The sequence below is a fragment of the Rhinolophus sinicus genome, chromosome 8 (genome assembly GCF_057876585.1).
Source record: "Rhinolophus sinicus isolate RSI-liver-muscle chromosome 8, RSI-T2T, whole genome shotgun sequence".
Lineage (NCBI taxonomy): Eukaryota > Metazoa > Chordata > Mammalia > Chiroptera > Rhinolophidae > Rhinolophus > Rhinolophus sinicus.
The window spans coordinates 49903154-49924154 of record NC_142508.1 but is presented as its reverse complement, the minus strand read 5'-3'; the positions used below and the strand labels follow the sequence as shown (position 1 = coordinate 49924154).

Here is a 21001-nt window from a genome sequence, read left to right as displayed (position 1 = left end):
ATCCTTGAGTGCTTGATAGAATTCACCAGTGAACCCATCCGGGCCTGGTGCTTTCTGTTTTTGAAGGTTATTAATTATTGATTCAATTTCTGTATAGATATAGACCTATGTAGATCATCTGTTTCTTCTTGTATGAGTTTTGGCACATCATGTCTTTTAAGGAATTGGTCCATTTCATCTACATTATAGTTGTTCCTAGTATTCCTTTATTATGCTTTTAATATCCATGGGATCTTCAGTGATTCACTTCTGATATTAGTTTTTGTTTTTTCTTAGTTAGCTCAAGGCTTATTGATTTTATTGATCTTTTCAAAGAGTCAGCTTTTGGTTTGTTGGTTTTTTCTATTGGTTTTCTGTTTTCAATTTCATTGATTTCTGCTGTAGTTATTATTTCTTGTCTTCTGCTTACTTTAGATTCAATTTGCTCTCATTTTTCTAGTTTCGTACGATGGAAATGTAGATTATTGGTTTTAGATTTTTCTTCTTTTCTTATACATGTACTATATAAACTTCCATCTAAGTACTGCTTTTGCTGCATCCTACAAATTTTGATAAGTTGTGTTTTTGTTTCCATTTTGCTCAAAATATTTAAAAATTTCTCTTGAGATTTCTTCTTTGAGGCATGTGTTGTTTAATCTCCATGTATTCAGGGATTTTCAAGTTATCTTTCTGTTACTGATTTCTAGTTTAGTTCCATTGTGGTCTATATTTTTTAAAAATTGAAGTATTTAAAATATGACTAATGCACTGTATAACTTTTGGATTCTGTAATGTTCCTCTGATGTGTACTAATGTGTTGTGTCTGTCAGTTGTATCGGTCAATTCTATTAGCTGAACAGATGCATGCACATTTCAAGTGTCCGACACAGGAATTTGGGTAGAGTTTATACACAGAATTTTGGTCTCTCTCTCTCTCTCTTTATCATTTCCTGGGTTTCCCCCATACTTTCCAACTCTATGATTGCTACAAATGCTGTCCTTTGCTTTTTCAACCCAGTAAGATTGTGTGTCTTCTATTAGAATGTTAACCATTTGTGTGGTGTCAACCGGGGCTTGCCATCAGGCAAAACACCATGAAAATGGAAACTTACCCCATGTCATTCCTTCGTCCATGTGTAGACACACTTCCATTTTTCTGCCTCTTTCAGATCCTCCCCAGTTCCTTCAGGTATTAGTTTTCATATTTGTCTAGTGTATATAGTTTTTATTTATGGAAGAGTTAATCTTATAGGAATTAATTCTTCATTGCTATAACTGGTATTTCAGTTGCTTTGTATATTGGTTGGTGCTAATATATTTATTTATTTAGCCTTTTAAAGTTATTTGCTATCTTTGCCAAGAGGACCTGAAGATTTTTTCTTTATCTTTAATGTCTAATAGTCTCACTGAAGTATGTCTCAAAGTTCATTATTCCAAGCAAATTTTTCCAGGTGCCCAGTGGGTCCAGTTACATAGATTCAGATCTTCTATTTCTGAAAAGTTTTATTGCTTTCTAGTTTTTCTTTTCAGTAACTCCAATTATACATAGTTGACTCTCCTTATCTGTCTTGTATTTTAACCTCTTTCTCTCTAACACTTTTGTTTTTCATCTCATTTTCATCCCTTTGGTTGATTTTCTGCTTTTCTTCAATGGTGTCATTCATTTTTCATTCAAATCTGTTGTTGGGGTACCTTATAATTTAGTCTTCATTTTTAATGTGATTTTGTCTTTCTCTTCTGTTTCTTTCTTGAGTTCAATTAACGTTTACTTCATTTTCTGTGGGGTTGTATCTTTTTTTTTTTTTTGGTGTGCATCCATTTCTTAGTTTTTGAATTTACATCTTAAGGTGAGTTTTATATATTCAAATGCTTGTTTGAGAATATCAAGTTTGGAGTGTTATGTCACTCTTTTCTTCTCCTCATTTTGATTAGAGGGGCAGTAATTTAACCTGAAATGTTTTGACCCTCATATTCTGTTTTCTATAATGACTTTTTATTTTTTTGTTTTTTTTGCTAACAAAATCTCAGCTCCTCCATCTCACAGAGTGAATGTGTGTATGTATGGGCACATGCATGCACATACAGAGGGAGAGAGAGAAAGAAAGAGAGAGACTATATCTCTTTATGATGGCTCTGAAAGTAGCTGAGCCAGGATGAAAATGGAAAATCTAGAAACTTGGACTTGTAGCGTAACCTTTTTTTTTTTTTTTTACCCCTTTCAAAGGGGTCAAATTCTTTATTTTATAGATGAAGTCTTTTTACGTATCTGCATTTTATGGAAACGGTTGGCAAATTGGGGTGGTTTACAAGATTCCGAGTCCAAGAGTACTCTCTTTTATTAGGATAGCAAAGAGCCTTTGTGGTGAGAAGGGGCTGTGTGCTCTTCCACGTTTTAATGACTTGTGTGATCCTAAATTTCTGTCCTAACTTTTATCCATCACCATGTCATCTCTGCAGGGCACCTTCCCCTTTTCCCCCAGAATTGTCTTTCTCAGACTGTGCCTCAAATCTCATATGCACTTCTGAGAGCCTTTCCTGTAGTGCATTGATTTATCAAAGCTTTTTTTTCCTGCTATCTTCACATTTGTGATGGATTTTTTCTCTTTCTGGGAGTGCTCTTAGCTCAGTCTCTACTTCTGTTTTCCATGCAGCTGTTCCAGACTCTTTCTACTCCCACCCAGTTTTCTGTAGGAGGAGCTCAAGAAATAGCTCTGTTTGAAATTAGGGTTTATTTTTCTATCTACAGGTTATTTAAATTTTTTAGTATTCTTTGTCATTTAGATTTGCTGAAAGCATGGACATTTGAGGCACAGTCTGAGAAAGACAATTCTGGAGGAAAGGGGGAAGGCGCCCTGCAGAGATGTGTGGTGTTGCTCTTGTTTCTCGTCTCGATATTTAGAGGATGTTTGCAAAGATTCAGATTTAGGCGGCCACTATTATCTTAGCTTCCAGGAAGCCCCAACACCTACCCCCAGCTCTTTCTAATAGGGAACTGTTTATACCTTGAAGTGAGTAATCTTGGGAAAGTATTGAGGTGACTTTTAAATGAAAAGGGTAATGAATTTGGGCACAGGAATTAAATACAAGGGGATGTGTGTCCACTCCAAACTAACCTACTCCATGAAGAGGCTGTGTTCCCTCAGAAAGGATTCCTTGATCACCTCTTGACAAGAGCATGCCCAGAGTTTTCTCCGTGATGGCCCATCCACATTTGGCTCATAACAAAGATTTCAGACAGAGAGGATGCTCTCTATGAAGGCTAGGTGAGCTCTTTGCTTAGCCTTTTTAGATATTAGAGTCGCCAGGTGAAGGAACCAGGCTCACTCCTGGTATCCTGAAAGAGGTGTGTGTTAACATCCTCCACTGTGATTGTAGGTTTCTCTACCTCTTCGAATTCTGTTGACATTTCGTTGAATAAATGCAAACTTAGGATTCTAATATTTTTCTGGCAGATTAACTATTTTATCATGAGGAAATGTCCCTCTGTGTCACTGGTAATGCTTCCTTCATTAAAGCTTCATTTGTATAATATTAGTGTAGCTACACCAGCTTTCTTTTGGTTATTGTTTGAGTGATTTTTTTCATTCCATAATTTTATTTTTCAAACATTCTGCTTTATAATGAAGGTGTGTTTATTATAATCCACATAAAGATGGATTTGGTGTTTATATTTTCATCTAGTCTCCAATAATCTTAGTCATTCATTTGCAGTAGTCTGTTTGCATTTAATGAATTAGTGAATTATTTGGATTTATATCTATCATATTTTTTTCTATTTGACTCATCTCTTTTATGTTTCCCTTTTCCTCATATCTTGTCTTTTTTTTATTACTAATTTTCTTTTTATTATTCCATCATTTCCATCTATTAACTTTTACAAGTCTTTTAATGGTTACCCCAGAGGTTGAAACAGGTACATTTATTTATTACAGTCTAATACAAATTATTACCTTTGCCACTCCCTGGTAATATAAACTTAGAATAACTTAACTCTCTTTAAACCCTACTGCTTTTTTGTTTTTGTGGTCATGCATTTTAATTCTCCATATATTTTAAACCCCACAATTTATTTTACCATTGCTTTATGTGGCCAATATTCAGGAAATATTCATTTGTATTTATCCATATATTTACTCTTTCTGTTGCTTTCTATTTCTTCTTACAATTGCATGTTTTTCTTTGGGGTCATTTTCCTTGTGTCTGAAGAACTCTCTTTAGTATTTCTTTTGGTGCAGGTTTTCTGGCAAAAGAGTTTCAGCTTTTACTTGCCTGAACATATCTATATAACACCTTCATTTTTGAAGGATAATTTCAGTAGGCACAGAATTCTAGGTTGGTGAATACTGTCTTTCAGCATTTACAAGTCATTATTTTATTGCCTCTGCACTTCCATCCTTTCTATTGAGAAGCTGGCTGTCAGTCTCCCTGCTGCTTCTTCGAAGGTAATAAGCCTTTTTTTCAGGCTTCTTCTAAGATTTTGTCTTTGGTTTTAAGAAATCTTAATATGGTTTGCCTAGAAGTGGCTTTCTTTGCATTTATCATGCTTCTGATTTTGTGGGTTTTGGAGGGTTGATTTCTTTCATTATCTTTTCAAATATTGCTTCTTTTTTGTTCTTTATCTTTTTTCCTGAGACTCCATTTACTGCATGTTAACCTTTTTTTACCCATGTCCCATTTATCTCCAAGAATTTTTTCTATATTTTTCATTAGTTTTTTTCTCTAACTTCAGTTGATTATGTTCTATTCCAGTTTCCACCTCTGTCTTCTGCTTTGTCTAATGTGTTCTTCCTTTTCTGATATTGTATTTTTCTTCAGTTCTAGAATGCCCTCTGACGAATTTTTCCATCTTTCCCTCTGTTTTCTTGAACATAATCAGCAAGGTTATAGTTAAAATCTTTGCTTTCTAAATCTGCTATCTGGTTCACTTCTGGGTCTGTTTCTAATATCTGTGTTTTCTCTTGGCTTTTGGTCATGTGGTCCTGTCTTTTGTCATGAAAAGTAATTTTTAATTGAATGTTAAACATTGTGAATAAAGTACATTTGTCATGCGGGAGACCCTGCTCGCTGCGCCATTTGTCGTGCAGGGTGCCAGGCGGGGTCTCTGCTCCCGCTCCTCATACAAGAACGCAGGACATGGTGAGGCCAAAAAGGAACACCCACAGAGCCATAGGTAGGGGAGTCATACCACTATATTCTCTCTGGCGGCACTATACTCTCACTGGAGGCTGGATCCACACTGTCCGCAAACCGCCATCCACGCTTGCCAGCCCAGCCGCCATCTTCTTGCTAGCCCCCATCTTTCTCTCTCTGCTAGTGTAGCCACAGCAGTTATATTAGTGGCCAATGGCTCACTGGTTACAGCTGACGGCCAACTAGCCACAGCTGATGGCCATCCCATCACAGTTGATGGCCATTTACTACCTGAGCCAGCACCTGTCTATGTGAGGCTGAGAGCCTGGAAACTACTTTCTGGGGCTCTGCCCCCACAACATTATAGAGGCTCTCATTGATGCTATATTTCTCTAAGAGGTTCTACCCTTCCCTCTGCTGGGATGATTTTTTTTAAGAGACGTAAGCCTTTATTTTCTTATTTCATAAGTAAAGCTGACTGTGCTAGTTGATTGACTGATTTTTCTGCTGAGATGGTCTGAATCCATCCAGGTACTCTGCTGAGTCAAGCAGGTTGAAGCCCTGGTAAGCTCAATCTCCTTTTATCTGCTCTCTGGTCCTTTAAGGTTTTCAGTTAATAGCCTAATGTGTTCTTTTTGACACCTACCACTGCACCTCTTTGGTGGGTCCTGAAGTCTAAATTTTGCTGTGACTCTACTTCTCTAGGATATCCCATTTCCATATAACCCCAGAACTCACCACATGACCCAGGGGGAAAAATGGCTATATCCATGAAGCCTCCTAAGTCTCCACCAAGAGGTCCACTGATTCTCCATCCCCCAGCTGTGGCCCCTGGGTACAAAGCCACAGGGAGTCTCAGCCTCCTGCCAGTGCCTACAATTGGTAGATTCCTCCACAAGAAAAGGAGCTGCATGAATTAGCCCACCCTTCTGGTCTTCCCCTCTCCAAAGTCTTCCTCCTGTTCATAGCAGCTCCTGATACCTTCCAATAGATAGTTTCATGTCCTGTAGAGTTTTTTATTTGTTCTCAGCAAGAGTGATGGTTTCATATTGGCTCTCATTCCCACCTGGAATCCACTGTTGGGATCTTGTAACCAGGAGCTCCATGACTCCCTCTGATGGTGCATCCTTCAGTGACACCGGGAAAGTGCCTGTTACGTGGGCCAGATGTCACTCCTACCATGTGCGAAACCTGAAGCATTGCTTGTAAATGGAAAAAAACCAATGAGGTCTCAGCTCCGCTGAGATTCATAATGGGGAGTGCAGTGAATTCCAGACTTCCCACTGCCAGAGAACAATGCTGGCCATTTTCTTGTCCCACTGAAGTGCACTGGACAGGCCAGGTTTGGCTCTGCCATTGGATACCGTCTGTGGGGACAGAGTCCCAGAGAGCAGTTTCCAGGCTCTCGGCCTCCCATGGAAAGGTGCTGGCTCGCTTATTAGATGGCCATCAGCTGTAATCAGATTTCCATCCGCTGTGGCTTGGTGGCCATCAGCTGTTACCGGTTAGCCATTAGCTGCTAATATAACTGCCATGGGTACGCTAGGAGGTTGGTTGGTTGGCAGAGAAGCAGACTGTGGATTGAGGATCATGTGGCTCCTGCTCCCTGTGTCTCCAACCCAGCCGCCAGCGAGAATATAGTGGTATGACTCCCCTATCCATGGCTCCGTGGGTGTTCCTTTTTGGCCTCACCATGTCCTGCATTCTTATGTGGGGAGCGGGACCAGGGACCCCACATCTGGCTTTGGTTTCCTCATCCCCAAATCTATAAAACCGGCTTTCCACAAGTGCGAGGGCTCAAGTGAGATCATGTAAGAGAAAATGCTTTGTCACTGGTAAAACACTCTCTGCGGGCTCTTATCACACTCTGCTGCTGCCTCTCCTCTGCAGTCCAGCGAAGGCCTCACTGGTCACTTGGATATTTTGCTCTCAGGGGATTGCAAAATATCCCCTGAGATAACCCTGCAGGGCAAAATAACCCTGTAGGGCCAGAGTACAGGGTTTTGCAGAACAGCTAGAATGTGGCAGTCTCTGGAAAGAAGGAAAGCCTTCTGCGTGCTCCCTCCAGGCTGTGGCACAGGAGGGACCTTGCCCTGCCCTCTGCTCCAGGTGACAGCCACTGTCCAACCTGCTATGTATGCAACATATACCATCTGAGACCAGCTAGAGCCCAAGTATTCATTTCCTGTGGCTGACCATAAACTGGGGGCTTAAAACAACAGAAATTTATTCTCTTATCGTTCTGGAGGCCATGAGTCTGAAGTCAAGGTCTTGGTAGGATTGGTTCTTCCTGGCATTCTGCGGAGCAGTGCATTCCTTGCCTGTCTCCCAACTTCTAGTGGCTCCAGGTGTTCATTGGCTTATAGATGCATCACTTCAATCTCTGCTTCGGTGTGTCCTTTCTCCTTTCTCTTCTCAGGACGTTGAATTTAGGGCTTACCCTATTCCAGGATGATCTCATCTCAATATCCTTTACTTTTAATCAAACCTGCAAAGGCTCTTTTTCCAAATAAGGTCATACTCACAGGTTCTGGGGCATGGGCATATCTCTTTTTTTGTGTGTGTGTGGGGGGTGTCACCTTTAACACACTACATCACGCTTTCAAACTTTTTTGACTGAGATCCACAGCAAGGAATATAGTTTTCATCTTGATCCTAAAGACATACACCATCACATCCACAAATAAAATACAATCTCATGATACTAATCCCTATTTTATGTGACACACGGCAATATTTTCTATTCTATTTCTCCTCTGTTTTCTTTCATAAGGTTGCAAAGTCTCTAAACTGATGCCTGGCCTACTACCGTGTTTCCCCAAAAATAAGACCTAGCCAGACCATCAGCTCTAACGCGTCTTTTGGAGCAAAAATTAAATAATGTAAGACCGGGTCTTATATTAATTTTTGCTCCAAAAGACGCGTTAGAGCTGATGGTCTGGCTAGGTCTTATTTGCGGGGAAACACGGTCATGGCCTGCAGCCTGTATGAAAGGCTTCTTTTGTGAAGCACCAACTTCTCTATGGCACCTGACATTTCCGTGTCACGCCTGAGGTAATCATAGTATTAATTGGTGAAGGAGGGTTGAAACCAGCTGCATAAAGCCTCACACACACAGATCAAAACCTTAAGCACGAAGATGTTCACAACAGTGGTATTTATAATAGGGAAGGATGGGGACACCCTCGGTGTTCACTAGCGGGGGTGGGGCTCACTGAATATTATGCAGCCCCAAAGACGACGGTTAGAAATGGGTTAGGAACATGAAGAAAATCTCCCAACACAGTACTGAGTCAAGCATTTAAAGAAGGAGGTAGACGTGGGTACAGTGCTGCACCGTGGTGCCCAGAGTGCAGGGCACCGGGTGCGGGGAAGACAGTATGTGTTTGCTGAGTGAATAAGTGAACAATACTCTGGGGAACAACTAGAAAAGATTTGCTTCCAATCCCACGTTTCCTCCATTCTCAGCACTTCTCCCACTCTGTGCCGGTTCTGTTCTTTTTCTGACCCTCTCAGGTGTCTGCTTCCCCCCGCCCCTGGAATGCCGGCTGCATGAGTGGGAATCTCGTCAGTCTTGTGTCACAACCTGGAGCTCCACACAACCCCATACACAGGGCCCAGTGAATGTTTGTTGAATGAATGAATGAATCATTCAGTCAATCCTGGAGTGACAGATGGATGATGGTTTGGGCATTTTTATTGTTTTCACTATTTCCTTGATCATTTGTAATGCAGATCATTTTCTGTCAGATGGCAAGACTGATGTTTATTTTTCGATGTTTGAAACCAAATCAAATAAAACTAAAGAAGCTGCTGCTTCTCCCCGCAGGTGTCAGAAGGGAGCTGAGTTCCTTCTGGAGACCAAGAGGCACATCCTCGGACCTGAGGAGGAGGCTGAAGGACAAAGCTCTCTCCACACACAGGCCACATGCTGAAGTGATGGCCCTGCAATGCTACCCCGTGCACCTGGGCTGGGCCATCTGTCCCCAACGACGTGGGCTGTTCTTTCCTGACCCTGAGATTGCAGCATCAAGGCCCAGTATTAGCAAACCACATGGACGGAATCTGGACATGGGGTCCGTGTGACTCCACAGTGGTGAGTCGTTTCTTCCTGTTTTAACGTTGCCACCAGCACAGATACGGTGTGAATCAGTCCTTGTGTGTGACACTCGCTGAGCGCCTGCCTCGAGGACACTAGCATGTCTGTGCACCCCGTCCCTGGCCTGGACGAGGCACTTCTCACAGGAGTTCATATAGTCCTGACCTCGTCTGATGGGGAAAACAGCAGCTGTTTTAGCAGTGAGGAGACGGGCTCAGAGAGGTTGAAGGGCTGGATGTGGCCACACAGCCAGAGGGGCTGAGCTGGGACCGGGAACCAGGGTTCTGCGGTCAGGGCTTTGCAGCACTGCCTGGGCAGGCCATGCAGGGTGGTGACCTCTTGGACGATGGCAGAGCAGCCACGTCATTGTTCCCTTCCTCCTGGGTTTGTCCTGCATTCTCCTATTGTATGCCTTTCCCTCTTCTCCCAAACTCGGGTGGGAAGGGGAGCCCTGAGGCGCTGGGTGCCCCAAGGCTGGGGGTGCAATGGGGACAAATGAGGTCAGCTGTGGGTTATGGCAGGTGTCTCACCTGGCCAAGCCGCAGTGTTGCAAATAGAGGGGGGAGCCTCCTGGAGAGTGCTTCCCCAGGCCTGACAGAAAGGGAGGATCACACCCCCTGGGGCGCCCTCCTTCACTCACTCACTCACCCAGCAGTGACTTGCAGGCTGCCTTGGGGGTCCAGGCCGGGTGCCAGTCTGCCGAGGGCTGGGGCTCAGAGGCTGCGGAGAGGGCAGGCATTACCCAAAAAGGGCCTGCTGTGTTTCCCACGTGCTGTGGAGCAGAGGAGAGCGTGCAGATGTTCTGGCAGGAGCTGAGCGATGGGCTGGGGCAGGGAGTTGGGGGGCAAAGGTCCCAGTGCTGCCAGCCCACCCCACAGTCCACAGGCCGTTCCCAAAGTGCATCTGGTTACAGGAGCACAACTTGGTCTGCAGCCAGGCTGTAGAGTGGAAAAAAGAGGGCATTTCAGAAAAAATGTGCAGCGTTATATGGAAAAATCATAATGATGGGATGGGGTGGGGGGAAGACGGAGAAGAGCGTCTGCGTGAGTGAGTGTGAGGATGTGAGTGTGTGTGAGTTTGTGAGCAGGGTTGAGTGTGGTAACCATGGTGTCTGTGTGTGTGAGAGTCTGAGAAGGTGTGTATGTGGCTCTGTACATGAGCGTGACTGTGCACGGGTGTGTGTGTGTGTATGTGTGTGCACGTGTGTGGACCAGGGCCCATGGCTCCTTTTTCAGGATGCCCCCCGGCAGGTCTCTTGCTTTGGCCCTGGTCACTCAGGAGCTGAGCAGGGACAGGTACGTGCTCACTCTGGGAGGGGAGGTCCCCTGCTGTCCCCCCGCCCCCCACCCTCAGGCCCCCTTGCTGGTCCCCACCCATCCCCTCTCCTGGGGCCTTGGCATCCACACAGGAGCCCCGGACTCTCAGCTTCACGCCCACTCCCTGGTGTCCACCCGCTGCCTTCCTCAGGCCCCTTGCCCAGACTTCTTCGAGTTTCCTTCAATATTTTTAAAATCACCTTTGATGGCACCCTGGTGAGTCTTTGCTTCTGATTTCCCAGTGCTGGCTGAACTCCCACTGAATGCCTGCAGTTTCTCTATTCAGATTTCCTGAGGGCTAAACTGGAGACACATTCTTTACCCCTATCCTAAAATCTCCTACAGCCTACGGCACTTCCAGGAGGATTTAGATAAAGGGGCCCCTTTTCATGGAAAGAAGGGAATCAGTGGGCAGGGATGGGTCAGAAACCAGCTGGGAGTGGGCATGTTGGCCTTTTGGAGGGGAGATAAGTGTAAATGGGTGAAGAATGAGCAGCTGTGTACTCCCTGGAAAGTCTGCTGTGCTCTGGCTGCTGGACCTGGTGGCTGGACTGGTCTGGTGCCCTCTACACACAGGAGATTCTCTCTCCAGAGCCAGATAATGGGGCGGCCAGTCTGCAACGTTGTAACGGTCCTATGGGGCTTGTATCCCTGGTTACCCATGAAGGCACACCCAGAGGCTTCTCGGGTGTGGGGGACAGGGGAGGCTATGTGTTACTGTGTGTGTGTGTGTGTGTGTGTGTGTGTGTGTGTGTGTGTGTAGGGTCTAAACATCTTCCACCTCTTCAAAGACCTGACTCTTTTTGGACAGTTGTTGTGAGTTGAACTATGTATGTCTCCCAAAGGACATGCTCAGTCCTAACACCCCTTCGCCTACGCATGTGACTTGTTTGGAAATAGGGGCTTTGCAGGTGGTTCCTCGCAGGGTCTCTGGGGTAGATCGTTCCTGCCTCTCCAGCTCAGGTGGCCCCAGCTTTCCTGGGCTGGTAGCGCGTCCCTCTGTAGTCTGGGACAGCAGGCATAGGAGCTGCCTGGGGCCTCCTGGCCACCCGAGTCTTTAGCCTTAGTCTTCTTCATGGTAATGAGGCTCATAGTACCTGCCTCAGGGGATCCCTGGCGGGGGGGCTCAGCGACCATTTGATTCTTACTCTGCTAGGAGTTGGGTCAAGTAAAGAAGTGACCTCTGAGAGAAGACATTTTTGTAGCAGATTTTGGAGGCTGACCCTGAATATTCTAAACCTATAACTTCTGTTTTTGGTAACACATTCTCATTAAGAAATTTGGAAATCACAGAATAGTAGATGTAAAGAGCAAGGAGACACCCGAAGACAACTTTTATTTGTGTTCTGGTGTATTTACTTTCAGGGTTTTTATTTTACTATGAATTGTTTTAATAGTTGGGATTGATCCGGAAAGCAATTTTTACACAGCCCTCGGGAGGCTTGGCAAGGTCATATATCATAAATGGGCTTTATTTTTAGTGCAAGACATGAAAGTTTGGCAATGGGTCCTGGTGTACTGGGAAGTTGGGGTTGGAGCTCACATCTCAGGACAGATCGGTACGCAGACTGGTGAGGGAGAGCCGTCCCCATGCTGGCTGTCCTCGTCGAGGTGACAGCTGAACTATCTACAGTCTGTGTTCAACAAACAGCATTTAACCAATCATTTCTCCGAGGATTTCAGTCTTTTCTGAGACTTCAAATATAAACGGATTTATTTTGCATCTCACTAAAACGAATCGACCAAAAGGAAAATAAAAAGTCGAACTAAGATAAAGAGATAAAAATCAATGTAAATATTTTCACCAATTTTCCAATATTTTTCCTCAAGAAGAAATACTTGAGAGACTCTGCTGAAGGCCTTGACTGAGCAGTGTGTTTGCCTTGAGTCCCCAGTTTACCCGAAACCACCGTCCTGTAAGACGTCAGGAATGAATCATTTCTGAAGCACATGACCCTCTGGCAGGAGCTGTCCTGCTCCATGGACATGCATTGAGAGACGTGATTAGCAGTGGAGGGAAAGGAAACAGGAAGCAGTTTGAGGCCATTTGTTTTCCATCCTGTGATAAGCCGTGAGGTTAGGTGAGGCCACGTGTCCAACGGGACTAGACGCGGAGGGTGTCCACTGGACATCAGCTCAATAGATGAGTCAGCTGGCAGATACTCCGCCAGCACGTGCCTGTGGGCGTCTGGTGTGGCTCCCACATGCTGCTGGGCCCGACTGAACTCAGTTGTCTGAATGAAAGGACTTCTTCCTCCATGAGCTGCGGGAGGCAGTGGGGACAGCCCAGACGGGCCCTGGGCTGCTGGGTGCTCTCCTGAGTCCAGGATGGGCTCCTTTTGATGCAATTTGTGCTTGGGATAACATGAGTATGAGCGTCTGTGAGCATGTGTGGTATGTGTGAACATGTGTGAGCGTGTGTGGTGGGTGCACACGTGTGATGCAGCTGTAGTCTCTCCTGCCCCCCGCCTCGCCTGCACACTGCTTCCTGCAACAATGGCATCTGCGAGTTTCTTCGTGCTACTCTGTGTGCCCAAGGCATCCAGTGACCATTCAGCCACCCACACATCTCAGAACTGCTGCCCCCAGTAGGTCCTTGAGAGGATCAACGGGGTGCTTGGCCCTTCTCATGGGGGCACACTCTACTTTGGGGAACCCTGTGCAGTGTTGATAGAGTCCGGGATAAGCAGTGACAGGCGCCCTTTCTCCACTTCCTAACCCACTCTGCCCTCCATTTGGAACAGGGTCCTCATGTCTTATGTTTCCAAGTTCTGGGTGCTTCTAAATTTTATTCACAGTGGAATTGGAATTTCGGTTTCTAGTCCCACTTGCTATTTTCCCCCTGAGATTTCAGGGAGAAGGGGACAGCAGAACTGTCTTTACACTTCTAGCTGAAACCTGGAAGTGGTTCTATTTTCATCATGTGGCTTGGGAGGAAAGCCTTGACCTACTTGTCACCAAGGTCAAAGGTCTGTTAAGTCCCTTTTCTTCCCTGCCTGCAGCCCACAGCATGAGGCGAGACTGGACTGGTCCCCTCGGAGCCTGGGCCTTGCACTCTGTTCCTGATGTGGGCCATGGACTATCCCAGGAGTTCCTTTTGGAAACTCAGTGACAGCCACCTTGGATGAGCCCTGCGCCGTGGTGGGGAGACATTAAATGCCTTGTTTTGGAGATTTCCGCAGGAGGGAAGGGCCCGTGCACACAGGCGTCCAAATGAGCAGCAGTTAGTCTCCCCAGGGACAGGTGACTTGAAAGAGTTTGGTTTTGATGAGAGAGTTTGATTAAGCTTTAAAGAATTCCACCTGGCAGTGGCATGAAACAGGAGCCCAAACAGGAGCCTTTGATTGGCCCACCTCCTCTTGAGGGGAAAGTGACCGGCAGAGGTGGCCCCAGTCTGGATATGCTGAGATGCTCAGAAACGAAACAGCCTTGGGGGAACCGTTTGGCCTGTCAGTGCTAGGGACTGTCCCCGATGGGGAGGTGGGAGGGGAGCCAGCTAGTGTTTGGCGTGGTCTGCATGTTGGTGGACCTTCTGCCTTTTCACCCTGTTCTCTTGCCCCACCCCAACCAGCATCATGGGAACTCTCTGCAATTTTGAGCCTCGGTTTGGGGATTTGGCCCGTTTGTAAGTGGGTTTTCCACATGTGGTATCCACAGGAACTTTTGCTGTTTAAGTGCTTTTTTGAAATATGAAATTATCTTTTTCCTATCTGAGTGAGCTCACTGACTTTGGTGGGGGCTGGTTTGTGTGAGGGGCTGTGTACTTCTGAACCCAGAGGAAAACAGGCTGTGGACCCAAAAGGCTGCTGGGTCTCCAGGACACCTATCCAAGTGGTCAGTGATGTAAGGGGACCTTTGTGACCTTCTGAGATCATTATAGATTTCTAATAGGGCCCCTGAGGAGAGGTTAGCATTCAGATGAAAATGATCTCAGCTTCCGTCTCAAGCCAGTCACAGGATTTAAGAGCAATCAATTTAAATATTAAAGATGGGCTGGGGTTTAACATCCCACAGAACCAGGCTTCCCAGGAGCTGAGGAACAGCATGACTTGGGGCAGGCAGGCCTCTTCAGCTGTGCAAAGGAGGCACGCTGAGGAAGCGCTCAGCTCTGGGTCACCCACCAAGGTACCAGAAGGCTGCCAGGGGCCTTCTCTTTTGGGGTGTAACAGCCTCCAAGGGGCCCTCACTGTCTTGGGGAGGTTGGACTAAAGCGCCTCTCACAGATGGCCGGGGTGGGTTAGTTAGCAGTTGTTTTCCTAGGGAGGGAGTGCAGCCCTCTTCCCAATGGAACGTGGAGTCAAGTCATCACTGGTGTTTATCTCTCTGTGTCCTGAAGCCCTCCCAAACCCCACATGGCTGTCAGCAAAGCCTCGTTCCAATCAGATAAAGGCTAGGACAGTCTGGACGGAGTGCAGATTTATCCCGGCCTGACTCACAAAGAAGGTAAAAAAAGAAAACAAAACAAAACAAAACAAAAAAAACACAGGAATTTGGGCAAAAGTTGTGATACTTTCCCCACTGCACTTTTCCTGGGCTCTGGGAAATAAGTGAGGGGTTTACAACATGGCTGACGGGGGAAAGTCTGAGTTAAGGCCTCACACTGTCCCTTTCTCTCTTCTTCTTCCTGGCACCCATAAGCGTACATCTGAGAAAACACCTGCCCTGTGCCCAGAACTCTGGGAAAGGAAAGAAACATCACCCAAGGCCTCAGGTCCCCAAGGACATGGGTCCCCTGACATGGGCCCCGAGCCTGGTGTAACACTCTGCTGTGCCATCTTGGAATTCCTAGTAATTACTGGCAAGAGGCCCCAGATGTTCATTCAACTCCACCAATGAGGTCGCCGGCCCTGCCTTGTCATGTTTGAGTCCAGGGAGTCGCTCCTCAGTTCCTTCCTGTCTCTATGCTCCTCCTTCCTGTCTGTAGAATTTGGGGGGTGAGCCTTCATTTTTTTCCATTTTTAATGGCTTATTTCTTTGGGTCGTCTCCTGTCAAGAGTGGCAGCGTCAGGGCAGGGCCTGGTAACCCCAGTTCCCTCCTTTTTCACAGACACCCCCGTGTGACTGTCCATCCCCACCTCCCAAGCACACGCTGGAGCCCAGAACAAGGAACGTGAACCAACACACGGGCCTTCCCAGCCTTCTCCCCTCCTGGATGCTCCCTCCCTACCCCAGGGCTTGAGTTGGAGCCTCTGTGTCTCCTAGTTCTTCCAAGAGTAAAAGCTGTTTACCCCAGACCAGACTGCAAAGCTGGGTTTGAAACCAGCCCTGTTGGACTCCAACGCTATCTTCCCTTCATCTGTATCAAGGGATTTTCCGTAAAAGGGAGACAGGACCTCCAGGGGGACGCGCTGTCTTGTCTTATCTCTGCCTCCTGAGGTAGCATTTTGAAGACCGACATTTCAAATGAACTCGATATCTAAAAAGAAGAAAAAAACATCAAACCATTATTTCCCATTAGGACTTACAAGATTAGCGGACTGTGGCACAAGCCACCATCCCTTCATTTCCCTCCTTACTTAATAGACTTTTTTTTTTAGAGCAGTTTTAACTTTCTAGAAAATTGAGTAGGAAATACAGAGAGTTACTATGTGCTCTGCTTTCCCCTTCACCACTCTTCCATCCTGTTTCCTCTATGATTAAAATCTTGTATTAGTGTGAGTGCACTTGTTACAATCAATAAGCTAGTACTGATGCATTATTGACTAGAGTCCGTAGTCTACACCAGGGCTCACTCTCGGTGTTGTCCATTCTAAGGGTTTGGACAAATGTGTAATGGCACGAATCCTCCATTATGATGTCACACAGAGTAGTTTCGCTGCCCTAAGAATCCTCCGTGCTCCATCTATTCATCCCTCCTTCTCCCCCCAAGCCCCGGAAACCACTGATCTCTTTATTGTCTCCATAGTGTTGCCTTTTCCAGAAGGTCATAGAGATGGAATCATACAGTGTGTAGCCTTTTCAGATTGACTCCTTTCACTTAGTAATATGCCTTTAAGGGTTTTCCATGTCTTTTCATGACTTGGTTTATTTATCGCTTTTTAGTGCAAATAATATTTCATTGTCTGGATGGACCACAGTTTATTTATCCACTCACCTACTGAAGGCCATCTTCCAGGTTTTGGAAATTTTGAATGAAGCATCTTCTAATTTTCATCTGTTTGCTTCTCTGTGGCCCACATCAGGCTGTAAGTTCCCAGGGGCGGGGGGGGGGGGGGGGAGATTTCAGCCTGTTTGTGTCTGTGTGCCCAGCAGCGCCCACTCAGACAGAGATGTGGCCGCTGCTCCATCAATATTTGTTGACCTGGATGGTAGGGAATAGAAGAGAAGGCAGATTCTGCTGAGAAGGGAGAGAGGAATTTGCCCTTATGTCCCTGTGGAGGAATGGAGAGCCACGTGAGTGACATTCACAGGGAACGGGGTAGGCAGAAGGAGGCATCCCAAGAGGAGGGGCAGACCGTGAAGAGACGCTGGTTTGTTTAAGCTCATTTCAGGCAGCTCAAGGCCTCCTTTCAGGTCTCTTGGAGTTGGAGACTGGGGTTTGCAACTTGCCTCTTAAACTCTTTAAAAAGCACATATCTGAGAGTCATCAGGACCAGAGGGCAATTGAATGAAGTCAATATTTTCCTATTGGTCCACTTAGGACCACTTAATCCCGATCTTTTCGAGGAATAGGGGGCAGAATTAGGAGGCACAGCCATGACCAAGGGGTTAATCTTTACTGTTTCTCACTCACCACAGCCTCCAAAAGTCCATTGTCCTTTGTTGAGGAAAGTATAATACTCTGTAGCAGAATCGTTGAATAAAAAAAATAAGCAGCTGAAGATTCCTGTTCTTATTCTTCTACAGCCCCAGGAACCACTCCTTCTGGGGATATCACCCTCTGCTGGGCGCAGGTCCAGCCTCCATGGGTGAGTTACCTCCCCTTTCTGAATTTCGTCCATTGGAATCAAATGAGGGATGTGTGACAGGTTTCACCTTGCAAGTCGGCTGAGATTGATTGGTAATGGCTGCCTACAGTGCTGGGTCCATGCTCCGTGGTGGATTAGACATGTCTGTTCTGGTGCAGGAGTGAGGCATTGGGTCCAGGCTCAAGACTCTACCATTGGGCGCTCTACGCTCTAGGGGCTTTCTCTACAGGTCCTCCTGATTTTTGTTTATTTTACAATCCAGAATTATGAGTTGTTGGGGTAGGCCAGGAAAAAATTGAAAAGTGGTTAAGTTGATTTCATTTTTTCCTCTTATGTGGTTAACAAAAAAAGAAGAAAGAGGATTCTTTACGTTTTTAACACTGACTTGTAATAAAAATGGGGTGGGGGAGGGGCTTCCAGGGAACTTTGGGATTTTTTTATACGCTGCTTTGCCTTTAGATAAAACTTGGAATGCACAATGTGATGGCTGGTATCAGAGTTGGGTCTGCTCGTGAATTTCCACATGCTCTCGATGGCCCTTTGCAGGTCCAGAGGGCTCCCACCTTTGTATATTCCAGGATTCAGGTTGCCAGCGGGCAGGTATTAGGTTGCCCTGGTGTAGAAAAGACAGTTCAGGGGGACAAGCTGGGAAGAGGCGCTTGTCCTGGAGCAGCAGGGTCTTCTGCCCCATCCTTAGAGCCGTCTGCCCCCCCGTGCAGTGGAGCCATGCTCTGCCAGCCCTCAGCGGTGATGCTGGCTCCCTATGATGGTGTAAGAGGTGATTCTCAGTGCCTGGTCTACCCCAGCCTGTCCCAATCTGCTGCGGGAAGTGTTGCGAGTAATCTGTTCCCAATCATGGCTATTCCTGGCATTTAGAAATGACTCTCTTGAGGAACATTAGGACAGAGTCAAGTCATTCCTCTAATGACTGTGTAATGATGAGGGAGCAGGAGAAAGGGAGGAAGGCCCAACTGGGGGTAGACAGGGACAGAGAGGGGAAGGAGGGTCATCGCTAGCAGCCCGCAGTGGCAGGGGTGAGAGCTCTGCGTTCCTTGTGCAGGTCAGCTGTTGCGCACGTGCCAGCCACTCAGCCTCAGCATTCTCCACATGCTGCCATGTGCCAGGACTGAAAGGCAAATGTAGTGATAAACAGCTCGGAGCTGGAGCTTGGGGTCCGTGGGGATGTAGATGCAGCCACCGGAAAGCATGGAGAAGCATTTTCAAAGCTGAGACTGGGGCACGTAGCAATGTGGGCAGCACAGAGGGTCTCTATAGACTCCAGTGCCACGAGGAGGAGGCAGTGAGCCCCGCTTGGTGGGGACATGACTTGGGAACATTTTGGAGATGGGGCACATCATCCAGCTGTCGTCTGTAGCCATGTGGCTCCCTCTAGCTGGTTCGGAGACTATTGCAAAGAGAAGATACTTGTGATGTGAAAAGCCTCCCCACTCACCCCACGCCCACCTCCATGTTCCCCAGTCCTTGGCTCCTTCCCAGTTTTCCCCAGGGACCCTCAGTGTGTCCCAGGTACAGCCGCCAACCCTCTCTCAGTGGCGTGGGAGTGAGAGATGTACCAACTGCCTTCAGCCCAGGTCCACCCAGGGGGCTGGTGCAAACCCTCTCCTCCTACAGACCCAGGCCTGCACCGGCATCCTAGAGGACCTGGGGCAGCTGCTCACATACATGTCTGCACCTCGCACACACATCTGCTCATGCACACATCTGTGCACATCTCACACAAATACTTCCCCTCATGCACATGTCATATATGCGCTTGCAGGCACGTCTGCTCACACATGTCTCACACATGCTCATCTGCCCACAAACACATCTGCATACCACATGTTAGCTCCCGTGCTCGACTAGTGAACCTTCATTCATTCACCGGGCAGTGGCATGGGTTGAGAAGGGTTTCGTTGCTTTATGAATAGATTATTTATCTGGAACCTGAGAGGCTCAGGAGGATGGGCCCAGACACCACCACCAGGGCCAGGTGAGGACAGGGACGTGGCCTCAAAAAGGACAGTCCTGCTATGATGGTGATTTCTCTCTGTTACACACTGGCAGACTGAAGTTCATGGCAGGTACGTGCCCAAGCCCTGAGGGCAGGAGAGGTGGCACCAGGTCTCCAGGCATCCTCCTGACATGGGGACTGATGTCCCCACCACATCCTGCCACGACACTGCACAAGCTCTCCACCTGCAGACCTGGAACTGGAGTGACAGAGGCTGCTCCTGAGGTGGAGAGGCGGTGGCAAGGAGCACATGCTGTGGCACATAAGTGACTGAACAGGGACCCAGTCTGCCCCTATCCATCCCTCATGAGGCAGGCAGGTTAGGGACCTGAGTCCCGCGCCCTGCCTCACTGAGGAAGGTTGAGAGGTGTCGGCAAGGGCTCCGAGCAAAGCTGCCAGGACACTGCTGGAAGACGAGGCTGCCGGAAGAGGCAGGGAGGCCAGGGAGGAGAGGATTGAGGGTGACTGGATGTTTTAGAAATGCCTGAAGTGTAGGATGCACAGGAGATGGGAGGAGATATTCCTGCCGCTGCTGTTAACAAGACAAGGAAGTGAGTGCAGCCACCAGAGTTGGGCGCAGGGGAGATACACTGAAGACCTTCTGTAAGGAAGGCCCATCACAGGGGTGTAGTCACATTGGACGGAGCCAGCGTAGGCCTCCGAAGGAAGCAAAGCTGGACTTGAAGCCGAGAGGGGCTTTTCCCAGAGAGCACAGACGTGACAGCCCTCCAGAGGACCTGCTGTCAAGAATGACCGTGCCAAGCCAGGCCGTCTGCGACGCGGCTCTGGGCAGTCAAGGGCCAGGAGCCTGCAGCAGATCCCTGGGGCATGGAAGGTTCAGCAGCAACCCCGTTCTGGGCTCTGCGGTGCCTTCTTCACAGAGAAGGGGTTCATCTGGAGGCCCTCAGTGACATTCTGCAAGCATCCCCACGTTTCCCCAAAAGTCCATGACCATTTGTACCCGGCAGGCGGGAGGGATGAAATCAGTCTTCCTGCTCATCTCCCAGCCCACAGCTCCCATAGGGATGCCAAGGGAATGTGGCTTTGATTCTGCAGGCGTGGGTCTCGAGCCTAAGTCCCGCTGCTGCAGCCCAGACGAGGAGGCCAGGAGCCGGGCCCATTCCCCACTCCCTGACAGCCAGCAACATGGGGCGTGAGCACCCCTGAAGCTGGCCTTCCTCTCTCTCTGATGGTCAGGCCCTTGTTGCTCAGACACATTTGGAAGAGATGGACTGTCTGCCCCCTAAAGGTTCCATGAGCCATTCAGGCAGGTGTTTTCAGAGGTGCAATCATGCTCTGAATTCAGGTGGAGCACCTGAGAGGTGTGGGTGCAGGCCAAGCCCAGGGGATGCTTGTCCTTTACTTGCTGGTGTCCTGGTCCATTTCTGAGGGGACCAGGTGGGGGCAGAAGGGTGGGGCAAGAGTGGGACAGTGAGGCCATTCCTGAAGCCATTTGCTTTGGGACAGGGGTTCCCAAATAACCATCCTCTGCACAACCGCACTCCAGAGCTGAGGCAATGAAGCCCTTCCGGCCTGCCCTCAGAGTGCAGGGCAG

General features: G+C 47.4%; 1 protein-coding gene across 1 annotated transcript in view; it reads left to right on the top strand.

Moving 5' to 3' along the window:
- The window catches only part of ZNF469 (zinc finger protein 469), a 307143-nt gene that overhangs the window by 114766 nt on the left and 171376 nt on the right, over positions 1-21001 (top strand). The window contains exon 3 of the mRNA XM_088800201.1: positions 8939-9205. The gene's annotated coding sequence lies outside the window, so the exon portion shown is untranslated. The remainder of the gene's footprint in view (positions 1-8938; positions 9206-21001) is intronic.